Genomic DNA, 13199 nt, shown 5'->3' with positions numbered 1-13199 from the left:
CATCTTACAGGCTGGGAGGGTACGGATGATTTTTCCTCGACCAAGAAACTGGGCACAGGGGTGAACCTTTCCATCAGGAGTTAGTGAGCCTTCCTCAGGTGGCACAAGCCTCAGACTTCCCCAGTGGCACGAAAGCCCCTCTGGCTGGGTTAGGCTGGGACCCATGGGTGTATGGGCCCTCCCAAGACCAACTTCTGTGCCCCTCAGCATCCCCCTCCTCCCAAGGCCCTCAGCACCGCTCCCCCCCACACTTCAGGGAGGACTATGTGGAATTTGGAGAGGATGTAGATCAAGGAGATTTTTGTATACATTTTAGGTGAGAGTGTAAATTGGAAAACAATTTGACAGCATCTCGTTAAATGAAATATTCACATACCCTAGGTCCCAGCATCCCGTTTCTCGTATACGTATCTATAAACCTTTGTATGTGTGTACCAGGAGTGGAAATAACCCAAATGTCTACCAAAACGGGAATGGATACATTAAAGAATATTTACACTGTATCAGTCAGGGTACAACCTGGAAAACAGAAACCACAATACATACTTCAAACAGAGGAGATTTAATACAGGGAGTTAGTTACACAGGCACTGGACGGCTGAAAGAAGCCAAAGGGAGCACTGAGGTAATCCTGGAAGGAGAATGTCAGGAAGCAGCTACACCTCGTAAGGTGGAGAACACAAGGGAAAGGAGGCTGGGGGGTTACAGACCCAGAAACTTGGAGGAGAGTCCTGAGCAACTAGAGCTCTGACCTCTAAGGAGGGGACACCACCTGAGAGGATGCAATGAGGCTAGTGCTGGGAGTGAGAAAAGAAATTGGAGGCTAAACGCCACTGAACCAGTTGCCATCAAGATGACTCCGGCTCGTAGTGACCCCATGTGTGTCAAAGTAGCATTGTGCTCCACAGGGTTTTCAATGGCTGATTTTTTCAGAAGTAGATTGTCGGGCCTTTCTTCAGAGGTATCTCTGGGGAGACTCAATCCTCCAAAGTTTCTGTTAGCAGCCAAGCACATTAACCATTTACACCACACGGGGACTTCTAAAAATCATTAAACCCATTACTATGGAGCCCATTCTGACTCACGGTGACCCAGTGAGTGCCAGGGTAGAACTTCACGCCCTAGGGTTTTCGATGGCTGAAGTAGATCATCAGGACTTTCTTTTGAGGTACGACTGGGTGGATTCAAACCGCCAACCTTTTGGTTAGTAGCTACGTGCAAACTGCTTGCGTCACCCAGGACTTCTAAGTGTCACCACCGGAGCCAAACTGCAAGCAACTGGGATAGAAAAGGAAGGCAGCTATTCTCTTCTCCTCCCACCTTCTAATCTTCAGCGCCGCCTACTGGCAGAATCTAACAGGGCACCAGCGGACAAGGAAATGTAGCTGCGGAGTCCCGCCCCAGTATCACAGACCAGAGTTTAGACCGGTAGATTTGGACCTGAGACAAAATAGGCAAAAATTGGCACACATACTAAAAAATATAATTACTATATAGCATTGAAAACCATAAGCAGTGACTGCATATAACAACATACTGGAATCTTAGAAACAAAGTTGAGTGAAAAAGCCCTAGACTATATCAAACATATCATTTCTAACAAGCTCAAAAACAAGGAAATCCACATAAATACATAATTTAAGGATATGTCGTTATGTGATGAAAAAGTTTTGTTTTGTTTTTAAAGAAGTAATTTTTTTTTTAGTAAACACAATATAGGGCGGTGTTTACGTCTTGCTGGGGGAGACAGGAGAGGGCTGAAGAACAACACAAAGGAGGACAGAAGTTGTTAAGAGATGTTCTAGTACTCGTGTTGGGTGGCACGTTCATGGGTGTTTATTATATTATGTTTTATAAATAATATTTTGTTAAATACTTTATATGCTCAAAATATTATATTTTAAAGGATATGTGAGAAATTCCTCAGAGAATAAGAAGGAAGGGAATCTAAGCTGGAAGGAGGCCAGGGGAAATAACTAGAGTGGCCGTGGACAGCGTAGACAGCGAATGGACAGCGGGGCCGACGGCTCTAGAGGAGGGGCAGACGTTGGAAGGAAGCTGCGGAGCCCGGCGGCGAGACTGCAGGGCCGCTCTGGCCCACACGAGGGCGCCCCACAGTGCCACGTCTGGGCTGTGGGGGTGGCCAGAATGGAGTGGAGGACAGGAAGGAGGCCTTTTGGGAGGGAGAGTTGGGAGGGAAACGTCCTGTGTGCTCGCAGACCGGCCCTCTCTCCAGGTTTCCTGTGTGCTCAAGCCTTGAAGAAGGTCAGTGTGGAAACACAGCCGGCTTTCAGGCCTTGAGGAGTTCATGCATATGTATGAACTGTCTGCGTGGGAGGGGGGTGTTGCGGGTTGAGGTGTCTGTTGTTTAGGGAGTGACCGTAAGTTTGTGGGTGTGGGTGTATGGACTACTCCAGGGACGTGGACATGGCGAGTATGTGTGTATGTGTGTGTACACGCGTAAACAGAGGGGACCGGAGGCTTCAGAGTGCTGGGGCTTATGCTAACAAAGAGGAGGACCTGAAGATCCTGCCCAAGTGGACTCAAGACAGGCATCCCTAGCAGAGGGCAGGAAGAGGAGGAATAAGCCTTTGCCTGGGGGTGGGAGGAACCTCCCTCAGCCGTGGCCCATGGGACTGTATGTTGGAGGCTCCTCCATGGGCCTGCCAAACACAGGCCTCTGACTAGTGATGGTTCATCACCCAGCAAAGGCTAGGATCCACAGCAGCTGCCAAGCCCTGGAGGCTGCCCAGTCCTAGTCAAGGACCTGGTGTCACCAAGATTTGCCCAGGGGCACAGCTGAGGTCTTGTGATCCAAGAAATACAACTGGTCTCAGTTTAGATGAGATCTTTTTTTCCCCCCTGAAAGCTGTGTGGAGCAGTGGCAGGGAGCCCAGATTTGGGGGCAGAGGGTATGGAGGCTTTTCCCCCCTCCTGCCATGGTCACGGGACAGCTACTTCACATGAATGAGCTCTGCAGGCTGTACCCTAGCCTGGTGTCTCAGCTGGGGGATTTGAGGGCATTAGGGTTGGTGGAAATTAAACTCGAGGTGGGAGCCTCAGGCCAGTAGGCTGAGGCCCTGGACAACGTCCCAGAGCAGGGGGGAAGGGGATGTCCGGAGGCTTCTCAGAGCCAGATTGGGAGGGGAAACAGCAAGCTCCCAGAGTCCCAGGATTCTGCAACTTGGTGGGGACAAGAGCAGGACTCTGCAGTGCCTAGGAGACCCCCAGCTGGGGGAAGGAGGAGGGAGCTGAGGAGTCTCATAGGACTGTAATTGGTTCCTCTGTCCCCTTCCAGACTTCTTCCCCTGCAGTGCCCTGAGCTTCCCCTCAACAAACCGGCCTCAGCTCTGTACACCCCATGCTTCCCAGAAGCCTTGAATCCTGGGCCCAGTCAAACAACCATGAAAAAAGCATGAGAGAAAAACACCCTTCTGAGCCTGACTACTCCAGGAATAGGGGACTGGCAGGGAGCAGGGGATTCAGAGAGGAGGGCTTAATGACCATGGAGTCATTAAGAAGAAGGCCTGGTGGCAGACAGACCTGGGCAGGTTCAAATTTCAGTTCTGCCACCTGGTAGCCAGGTGACCTTAAATAAACAAATTATTTAATCTAATTCAACTTCAGTTTCATTATTTGCAAAATGGGGACAATAATAGCCTCACAGAATTTCAAAGATTTAGAAATATGAAACTTAAGTGCATGATAAATAGTACCTCTCACCTTTATAAAAAAAATAGGCCTCTCTTCTAGGCTCAGGCAAAAGCAATTCTATAATTTTTCTGCACTTGTGTATAATGAAGGAGCCCTTGTGCACAGTATTTAAGAGTTCAGCTGCTAATCGAAAGGTCAGCAGTTCAAATCCACCAGCTGCTCCTTGGAAACCCTAGCGGACAGTTCTACTCTATGCTATAGAGTCGCTGGCAATCGGAATTGACTCAACAGCAACGGATTTTTTGATTTAGTGAATAGTGAAGGAGCCCTTGTGGCGCAAGGGTAAGTGCTTGGCTGCTAACGGAAAGGTCAGGTCGGAAAGGTCAGGTCAGGGGGCTTGGACCCACCCAGTGGTTCCTCAATGAGATGGATTAACACAGTGGCTGCAACAGTGGGCTCAAGCATAACCATGATTGTGAGGATGGAGCAGGACCAGGCAGTGTTTCGTTCTGTTGTACATAGCGTCATTAGTTCTGTTGTACATAGGGTCGTTAGTTCTGTTGTACATAGGGTCGTTAGTTCTGTTGTACATAGGGTCGTTAGTTCTGTTGTACATAGGGTCGTTAGTTCTGTTGTACATAGGGTTGTTATGAGTCGTAACAGATTCGAGGGCACCTAAGACAACAGCAGTGGTTCCTTAGGAGAAAGTCGTGGTGATCTGTTCTTGTAAAGATTATAGCCTAGAAAACCCTAGGGGGCAGCTCTACTCGGTCACATGGGGTCACTATGAGTTGAAATGCTTGATGACACCTAACAACGATTAAGAGTGTATTGTATAGTGAATCGGTAAGAGGTTAGTATGTCACCCAGTCAGTAAAGGGTTAATGTCTCCCTGTTAAAAGAGACCTCTGGGAAAATGCCTGAGCCCTTTGGACAGTGGGGAGCGCATCCTGTGAGCGAGGGGCAGGTGGGTGTCTCACAGCAGTTGGAACATACAACTTTGCCTTTCAGAGCAGAAAGAGACTAGGGGAGCTGCCTGTTCCATCTGGGTTTGGGGGCCCATGGCTTTGTCTAAGTCCCTGCTGATAACCCTTGTACCTTTCTTGTTATAGTGGTGAAACGTCAGGGGTCAGGTTGCTCCAGCCCTGGGGGTGGAACCTGAATGTAGGCAAAGGTTTTCCCTTAACTCCACTCACACCTCTGACCCCTGCTCCAGTGCCTCTTCAGCCATCCAGTTAAAGCTCCCTTAGACAGGTCTGGGCGAAGCCTCCCTGGTTCTTGGCACATAATAGGTGCTTAATAAACTTTGGTGGGATTGAGTTGCATGCAGGCCATAAGGTTAATGGGAAGGAGGGGCCTTTTTGTGAACCCTTTCCAGAGGCAGGGAGCCTGTGGGTGGGCACCGCCCTGGGAGCAAGTGCCAGGAGTAAATGAGGGCCCCACCCTGCCCATTGCGCCTGCTGCTGAAACTTGGCAGCCGCCCTTGGTTCCTCCCTGCCCCTTGCCCCCACACCCGTCCTGCGCACTCTGCCTCTTCCTAAACACCTCCGAATCTGCTCTGCCTTTCCCCATCCTCCTCTAACCAGGCGCTGTCCAATCCACTCTGACTCATGGCAACACCATGCATATCAGAGTAGAATTGTGCTCCACAGGGTTTTCAATGGCTGATTTTTTTTTTTTTTATTAACTTTTATTGAGCTTCAAGTAAATGTTTACAAATCAAGTCAGTCTGTCACATATAAGTTTATATACACCTTACTCCGTACTCCCACTTGCTCTCCCCCTAATGAGTCAGCCCTTCCAGTCTCTCCTTTCGTGACAATTTTGCCAGCTTCCAACTCTCTCTATCCTCCCACCCCCCCTCCAGACAGGAAATGCCAACACAGTCTCAAGTGTCCACCTGATATAATTAGCTCACTCTTCATCAGCATCTCTCTCCCACCCACTGTCCAGTCCCTTTCATGTCTGATGAGTTGTCTTCGGGGATGGTTCCTGTCCTGTGCCAACAGAAGGTCTGGGGACCATGGCTGCCGGGATTCCTCTAGTTTCAGTCAGACCATTAAGTATGGTCTTTTTATGAGAATTTGGGGTCTGCATCCCACTGATCTCCTGCTCCCTCAGGAGTTCTCTGTTGTGCTCCCTGTCAGGGCAGTCATCGATTGTGGCCGGGCACCAACTAGTTCTTCTGGTCTCAGGGTGATGTAGGTCTCTGGTTCATGTGGCCCTTTCTGTCTCTTGGGCTCTTATTTGTCATGTGACCTTGGTGTTCTTCATTCTCCTTTGCTCCAGGTGGGTTGAGACCAATTGATGCATCTTAGATGGCCGCTTGTTAGCATTTAAGACCCCAGACGCCACATTTCAAAGTGGGATGCAGAATGTTTTCATAATAGAATTATTTTGCCAATTGACTTAGAAGTCCCCTCAAACCATGGTTCCCAAACCCCCGCCCTTGCTCCGCTGACCTTTGAAGCATTCATTTTATCCCGGAAACTTCTTTGCTTTTGGTCCAGTCCAATTGAGCTGACCTTCCATGTATTGAGTGTTGTCCTTCCCTTTACCTAAAGCAGTTCTTATCTACTAATTAATCAGTAAAAACCCTCTCCCTCCCTCCCTCCCTCCCCGCCTCGTAACCACAAAAGTATGTGTTCTTCTCAGTTTATACTATTTCTCTAGATCTGATAATAGTGGTCTTATACAATATTTGTCCTTTTGCCTCTGACTGATTTCGCTCAGCATAATGCCTTCCAGGTTCCTCCATGTTATGAAATGTTTCACAGATTCAATGGCTGATTTTTTAGAAGTAGATTACCAAACCTTTCTTTTGAGGTGCCTCTGGGGGGACTCAAACCTCTAACCTTTTGATTAGCAGCTGAGCACTTTAACTGTTTATGCCACCCAGGGACTCCCATCCCCCTCCAGGCCAGATGGCTACAATATCATGATAACTGAAATCCTCACCAGCAGCCCTGCCTTCTACCAGCCTGTTGCACAGACCACATCAAAGCAGTTTTAGAAATACCACTATTTTGGTTTTAGAAATGAAACCTTCTCCCTGCTAAAACGCTTTCTATGGCTCCCCATTGCCTACAAGATAAAGCTTAAATTCTTTAAAAAGACATAAAGTCCCATGAGCTTTCCCTGCCTTGCTTTCCTCTCCAGCTTAATTTCTTCTCCACAACCCCCACCCATGACTCCATGCACTGGTCAGATGTCCATTCCTGGAAAATGCCAAGCTCTCCCCATCTTCCAGGATTTTGTAATGTGAAAGTTGGAAACAAAGAAGAAGGATTGGCAGTTGGAAAATATGATGTCAGTGATAGAAACGATGCATAATAGAATTTTGCAAGACCAAGGATTTCTTCATTGCAAATACCTTTTTTTTCACCAACATAAACGGCGAATATACACATGGACCTCACCAGATGGGATACACAGGAATCAAATCCACTGCATCTGTGGAAAGAGACGATGGAAAAGCTCAATACCTCAGTCAGAACAAGGCCAGGGGCCGATTGCAGGTCAGACCATCAATTACTCATATGCAAATTCAAGTTGAAACTGAAGAAAATTAGAACAAGTTAATAAAAGCCAAAGTACGACCTTGAGTATATCCCACCTGAATTTAGAGACCATCTCAAAAACAGATTTGATGGGTTGAACACTAACGACTGAAGACCAGACGAGTTGTGGACTGACATTAAGGACATCATACATGAAGAAAGCAAGAGGTCACTAAAAAGACAGGAAAAAGATCAAAATGAATGTCAGAAGAGGCTCTGAAACTTGCTCTTGAACATCAAGCAGCTAAAGCAAAAGGAAGAATGATGAAATAAAAGAGGTGAACAGAAGATTTTAAAGGGTGGCTCGAGAAGACAAAGTATTATAATGACGTGTGCAAAGAGCTGGAGATGGAAAACCAAAAGGGAAGAACACGCTCGGCATTTCTCAAGCTGAAAGAATTGAAGAAAAAATTCAAGACTCGAGTTCCAATACTGGAGGGTTCTATGGGGAAAATATTAACGACGCAGGAAACATCAAAAGAAGATGGAAGGGGTACACGGTGTCACTATACCAAAAGGAATTGGTTGACATTCAGCCATTTCTAGGGGTAACATATGATCAGGAACCAATGGTACCGAAGGAAGAAGTCCAAGCTGCACTGAAGGCATTAGTGAAAAAATAAGGCTCTGGGAATTGACAGAATACCAAATGAGATGTTTCAACAAATGGATGCAGCACTGGAAGCACTCAGTCATCTATTCCAAGAAATTTGGAAGACAGCTACCTGGCCAACTGACTGGAAGAGATCCATATTTTCGCCTATTCCCAAGAAAAGTGATCCAACCGAATGCAGATATTATTGAATAATATAATTAATATCAAAATATTAATATTTTGCTGAAGATCATTCAAAAGTGGCTGCAGCAGTATATCAACAGGAACTGCCAGAAATTCAGGCCAGCTTCAGAAGAGGACATGAACCAGGGATATCATTGCTGATGTCAGATGAATCCTGGCTGAAAGCAGAGAATATCAGAAGGATGTTTACCTGTATTTTATTGACTATGCAAAGGCATTCGACTGTGTGGATCATAACAAATTATGGATAACATTGTGAAGAATCAGAATTCCAGAACACTTAATTGTGTTGGTGGGGAACCTGTACATAGATTAAGAGGCAGTTGTTCAGACAGAACAAGCGGATACTACATGGTTTAAAGTCAGGAAAGGTGCGTGCCGGGGTGGTATCCTTTCACCATACCTATTCAATCTGTATGCTGAGCAAATAATCCGAGAAGCTGAACTATATGAAGAAGAACGGGGCATCAGGATTGGAGGAAGACTCATTAACAGCCTGTGTTATGCAGATGACACAACCTTGCTTGCTGAAGGTGAAGAGGACTTGAACCACTTACTAATAAAGATCAAAGACCACAGCTTTCAGTATGGATTACACCTCAACATAAAGAAAACAAAAATCCTCACAACTGGACTGATAAGCAACAAAATATAGTGATAAACGGAGAAAAGATTGACATTATCAAGGATTTCATTTTATTTGGATCCACAGTTAACGCCCATGGAAGCAGGAGTGAAGAAATCAAAAGACACATTGCATTGGGCAAGTCTGCTGCAAAGGACCTCTTTAAAGTGTTGAAAAGCAAAGATGTCACCTTGAAGACTAAGGTGCATCTGACCCAAGCCATGGCATTTTCACTTGCATCACATGCATGTGAAAGCTGGACAATGAATAAGGAAGATGGAAAAAGAATTGACACCTTTGAATTGTGTTGGCGAAGAATACTGAATATACCATGGACCTCCAAAAGAAACAAATCTGTCTTGGAATAAGTACAGCTAGAATGCTCTTTAGAAGCAAGGATGGGTGGTGAGACTGTGTCTTACATACTTTGGATGTGTTGTCAGGAGGGATCAGTGCCTGAAGAAGGACATCATGCTTGGTAAAGTATAGGGTCAGTGGAAAAGAGGAAGGCCCTCAATGAAACAGGTTAACACAGTGGCTGCAGCAGTGGGCTCAAGCATAACAACTATTGTGAGCATGGTGCAGGACCAGGCAATGTTTCGTTCTATGGTACATAGGGTTACTATGAGTAGGAACCGACTTGAAGGCACCTAACAACAACAACAACATATGCCCCCAAGGTGGAAATTAGCATTACCCCCTACCCTCTTGCTCCCCTTGCTTATTTTGGTTAATTTCTAGTTGTCCTTCAAACCTCGTATTAGACTTTGTTCTACTGGAAGCTTCACTGAGTCTCTTCCCTGTCCCACCCAAGTCTGGCCTAGTGCCCCCCTCTCTGTTCTCACAGCTGTGTCCTTCCCAGGCTTCTAGCACAGTTTTATATTTACTGCTTTACTTTATGCTCCTGCTAGAGTCTATATGCTCCCGGACATAGGCACCTGTCTTGTCTGGGGTGGTACCTCCTAGGCCTAGAACAGTGCTGGCACACAGTGGGCGTGGGGTAGAACAACTGTGACATCACCGTAGCCACCATTTGTTCAGCACGTGCTGGGTGCCAGGACGGTTCAGAGTGTTCTCCAGGCATAAGCGCAGTTAGTCCTCAAGTGGCCGATGAGCCCCCAGCGTCCATTCCCAGCTATTTCCTGTCCTTCTGAGGCAGAAAAACTACAGGTGCCTGTTGTGTCCACCATCTCGGCCCTCCCGTGAGATTGGCAAGTGGGAGACAGGCAGAGGCCGCCTTCCTGTGCTCTGGCTGGTTTCCTCAGCTTCAAGCAAGGCCATGCATTTTCTCCACACAGGGTCAGCATCCAGTGACCACAGTGGGGGTGGGGGTGGGGGGAGAGTGAGGAGGTGAGGAGGCAGTTGTAGCAGCAGTGGAGGCACTGCTCCCGGGACCACAGCTGCGTCAGTGCATCCCAGCACTCAGGAGGCCAGTGGTAATGCCAATGCCCCACCTTCCTGCCCAGGCAGAGGGGCAGACTGCCTAGACTCAGCCTTATCCCTCCCCTATCCAGACACTCCAACCATCCCATAAGCACCAAACCCCTTATACCAAGTCACTTTCTGCTCAAGATACCTCGAGCGGTTCCTATTTCCTGCACTGAACTCTGACTGATAAAACTTGAGGAAACTGAGGCACCGAGGTTAAGCAATCTTCCCAAAGCCACACAGACTTTGAACCCGTCTTTCTGATTCCAGTGCTCGTGCGCCATGTTGCCTCAGTGAAAATGTGTTAATGTGTGCCAGGTGTGGGAGGAGGCTCAGAACGTTCTCGGGCAGTGGGTTGGGCTGGCTCCCATAAAGACAGGGAGGTGTCCCTAGGTGTGCTGCCCCTTCCTGTGAGACACAAGCTGCTCGGGATCTGGGGAATGTCCCAGCTTGGGCTGGGACATCCTTCCCAGAGCCTGGGGCCAACCCAGATGGGAGGTGTGGTGGGGCAGGGAGGTTGCCTGAGAGAGCCAGGCTGTCTGGGCACCTCGACCTCCTGTAGTCAGGCCAGGGTTTGCCAACCCCAGACCAGCAGTGTTTGGAGAAAAACTTCAACGATCAGTGCAAAATTGAAAGAGGCAGCTGGTAAGGTGGGGGGTGTCAACAGGCCCATGGGTCAGGGTACAACTTGGGTGGCACCACTTGGTGAACTTACAGCATACCAGAATTTATAGCTAGAATGTTGAGCATATTCTTTTCTATTAGGCAGCTAGAACTATAGAAGAGACCAAACAATTGTCTAGTAAGGAGAAAACTAAATCAAAGGAGTTGGTTGATGCTTCAAGTGTTTAAATGAGACCAGTGTTTGGCTGACTACATCTGAGGGCACTGGGCAGGGCACCCAGTGGGCCAGTCCCCTCTCCCTGGACAGATCCCCTTATGGAGTCTCCATTCATTCATTCATTCATTCTTTTATACATCCGACAAATATTAGAGCACCATCACATACCAAGCATATTCAGATACTCAAAGTCCCTGTGTCCTGGAGCTTACATTCCAGAGCAAAACAAATTTTCCCGGGTTTTCTTGTTGACTAGTCCCCCTTTCAACATATTATCTTTAAGCAGGTGAATACAAGTTTCTTTGCAATGAATTTTCTAGTACAATGAAATTTTGGTAATGCTGCAGGGTTGCTGCTGCCTGTAATGAGAACGCCTATTCCCAGAGATTTGTGGGGACTCAAACATGAATTCTCTACCCAGCCCCTCTCAACAAGAGTCCAGCCAAAAAGGCAAGAGGGAGGGAGGGAGTTGGGAGTCTGGCAGTAGGAGCAGAACACAGATGTTTCCTTAGTCATTTCTCTGAGGCCACCCATATGCCCGCAGGGATCTCCTCTGCCTTCTACCTTTCCACAGACATCGGTCTGGGAAACACTCTGCCCTCAATTCACTTCTGAGGCCCTGAAGTTAGGCTTGTGAACTTTTAGGACCCTCATCACACTTTAGTCTAAGCATTGATTTCCTTTTATTTCATCCTCAGAATGAGAGCTTCTTGAAAAGAGACCGGGCCTTATTCAATAGTGGTTAAGAGCTCAGCTGCTAACCAAAAAGGACAGCAGTTTGAATCCACCAGCCACGCCTTGGAAACCCATGGGGCAGTTCCACTCTGGAATCGATGGCAACAGGTTTAGTTAGGTTTTGGTTTAGCCTAGCCCAGGGACTTTACATAGTCTGTGTTTAACATATGTTTGCCAGTCACTTTCACTGTGGCTCCTCCACAGCTCTCTCTGGATGCCCTTCTCCAGGAGAAATGCATCCTTCCTGGGATGTGTGGAATTAACCTTTCAGAAAGCAGTTTGACCTTTGTTCTGTGCTCTTTTGAGCTGTACCAATACCTGAGGGTGATGAAGGGGGGCTGGCCAGACTAAGGGGGACCATCTGGGGGCCTGATGCAGTTCCCTGTCCATATACTGCTGCAACTGCTTTTGAATGATCTTCAGCAAAATTTCACTTGCTTTTTTTATGATGTTAATGATATTGGTAGAAAATTTCCACATTTTGTTGGATCACCTTTCTTTGGCATAGATGAGTGAGCACCTCCAGCTCTGCATCTGTTTGTTGAAACATCTCAGTTGGTATTCTGTCAATTCCTGGAGCCTTGTTTTTCACCAGTGCCTTCAGTGCAGCTTGGACTTCTTCCTTCAGTACCACCAGTTCTTGATCATATGCTATCTCCTGAAATGGTTGAACATCAACCAGTTCTTTTTGGTAACTGTGCATTCCTGTGTGTTTTTGATGACTCTATGTATTCCTTCCATCTTCTTTTAATTCCTCCTGTGTTGTTCAGTATTTTCTCCATAGAATCCTTCAATATTGCAACACGAGGCTTGAATTTTTTCCTGAGTTCTTTCAGCTTGAGAAATGCCAAGGGTGTTCTTCCCTTTTGGTTTTCTAAGTCCAGATCTTTGCACATTTCATTATAATACTTCACTTTGTCTTCTCAAGCCACCCTTTGAAATCTTCTGTTCAGGTCTTTTACTTCATCATTTCTTCCATTCCTTTTAGCTACTCACTGTTGGAAGAGCAAGCTTCAGAGTCTCTTCTGATATCCATCTTTCTTTTCTGTCTTTTTAATGACCTTTTGCTTTCTTCATGTGTGATGTCCTTGATGTCATTCTACCACCTGTCTGATCTTCAGTTATTAGTGTTCAATGCATCAAATCTATCCTTGAGATGGTCTCTAAATTCAGGTGGGATATACTCAAGGTTGTATTTTAGCTGTCGTGGACTTAGGCTCTAATTTTCTTCAGCTTACTTGCATTTGAGCAACTGATGGTCTATTCCACAGTCGGCTCCTGGCCTTGTTCTGATGGATGATATGGAGGTTCTCCATTTCTTTCCATAGATATAGTCAATTTGATCTGTGTGTATTCCATCTGGCAAGGTCCATGTGTATAGTCACTGTTGATGTTGTTGAAAAAAGGCATTTGCAATGAAGAAATCGTTGGTCTTACAAAATTCTATCGTGTAATCTCCGGCATCGTTTCTATCACCAGCACCATGTTTTCCAACTACTGATCCTTCTTCTTTGTTTCCAGCTTCCGAGTTCCAATCATCAGTAATTATCAATGCAT

At 46.7% G+C, this 13199-nt stretch overlaps 1 long non-coding RNA gene across 2 annotated transcripts in view; it reads left to right on the top strand.

The window, feature by feature from the left end:
- The first annotated feature begins 469 nt into the window (after positions 1 to 469).
- LOC111750510 (uncharacterized) overlaps positions 470 to 13199 on the top strand; it is a 72109-nt gene continuing 59379 nt past the window's right edge. Inside the window, exon 1 of one of the 2 annotated variants that reach the window (XR_010321494.1) lies at positions 470 to 2265. This is a non-coding gene — a long non-coding RNA (uncharacterized LOC111750510). The remainder of the gene's footprint in view (positions 2266 to 13199) is intronic. The other variant, XR_010321493.1, reaches the window with a different exon arrangement.

Source organism: Loxodonta africana, chromosome 3 (assembly GCF_030014295.1).
Source record: "Loxodonta africana isolate mLoxAfr1 chromosome 3, mLoxAfr1.hap2, whole genome shotgun sequence".
NCBI classification, from domain to species: Eukaryota; Metazoa; Chordata; class Mammalia; order Proboscidea; family Elephantidae; genus Loxodonta; species Loxodonta africana.
This window is presented reverse-complemented; position numbering and strand designations above follow the sequence as displayed.